Source organism: Nannospalax galili, unplaced genomic scaffold, assembly GCF_000622305.1.
Source record: "Nannospalax galili isolate Female #2095 unplaced genomic scaffold, S.galili_v1.0 scaffold418, whole genome shotgun sequence".
Taxonomy (NCBI): Eukaryota; Metazoa; Chordata; class Mammalia; order Rodentia; family Spalacidae; genus Nannospalax; species Nannospalax galili.
Window position 1 is genome coordinate 3,102,072 of NW_008342003.1, and position 1,533 is coordinate 3,103,604.

Below are 1,533 nucleotides of genomic sequence, written 5' to 3' on the forward strand. Positions count from 1 at the left end.
GGCATAAGTGTGGGAAAAGTACAGCTATGTCAAGAATGTGAACAGAAATAAAAATGACAGGATTCAATACACATCATTCATTAATAACTTTAAATATTAATGGACTGAACTCCCCAGTCAAAGACATAGACTAGGTGAATGGATTAAGAAACAAAACCCAATTTTTTGTTGTCTGCAAGAAACTCATCTTACTTTCAAGGACAGACACTATCTTAAAGGGAAACGATGGAAAAAAACATACCAAGCAAATGGTACTAAGTAAAAAGCAGGTGTAGCAATTCTAATATTTGACAAAATAGACTTTAAACTAAAATTAATCAGAAGAGATAAAGAGGGCTACTTCATTCTGATCAAGGGAACAATAAATCAAGAAGATATTACAATCATGAACATATATTCACCAAACGCTGGTGCACCCAACTTTATAAAAACAATACTACAGGATTTTAACACCCAGATTAATCTCAACTCATTAATAGTAGGGGACTTCAATACCCCCCTGTCTCCATTAGATAGGTCAACAGGGCAGAGAGTTAACAGAGAGACATTTGATTTAAACAACACCATATATCAAATGGACTTCACAGGCAACTATCGAGTATTCCACCCAAGCAGCAAAGGACATACTTTCTACTCAGCACCCCATGGAACCTTCTCCAAAATCGACCATGTACTGGGGCACAAAACAAACCTCAACAAATACAAAAAGATTGAAATAGTTCCATGCATTCTATCACACCACAATGTAATAAAGCTTATAGTCAACACCAGAAGAAGCCCTAATCACCACATGAACACATGGAGATTAAACAACACACTCCTGAATGATGAATGGGTCAAAAGAGAAGAGAAATTAAGAAAGAAATAAAAGTATTCGTGGAACTAAATGAAAAGGACAATACAACACAACAAAACCTCTGGGACATGCTGAAAGTGGTTCTTAGAGGGAAGTTTATAGCTCTAAGAGCCTACATCAAAAAATCATAAAGAACACAAATAAATGACTTAACGTTGCAAGTCAAGACACTTGAAAAGCAACAGCAAGCAAAACCCAAACCCAGCAGACAAGAAGAAATAACAAAAATCAGGGCAGAAATTAATGAAATTGAAACAAAACAATACAAAGAATCAACAATTCCAAGAGCTGGTTCTTTGAAAAGATAAACAAGACCGACAAACCACTAGCCCAGTGAACCAAAAGAAAGAAAGAGCACCTCCAAATCAACAAAATCAGAAATGAAAGGGGAAACATCACAACAGGCACCAGAAAGATACAGAACATTATAAGGGAATACTTTAAAAACTTATATGCTACTAAATTTGAAAACCTAAAAGAAATAGATGGATATCTAAAGGTATGAGAATCACCAAAACTAAACCAAGAAGAGATTTAACAGCTTAAACAGACACATAACACAAAAAGAAATTGAAACAGTAATATAAATCCTCCCAACTAAAAAAAGCCCAGGACCAGATGGATTTACAGCAGAATTCTATCAGACATTTAAAGAAGATCTACATCCAATACTACTT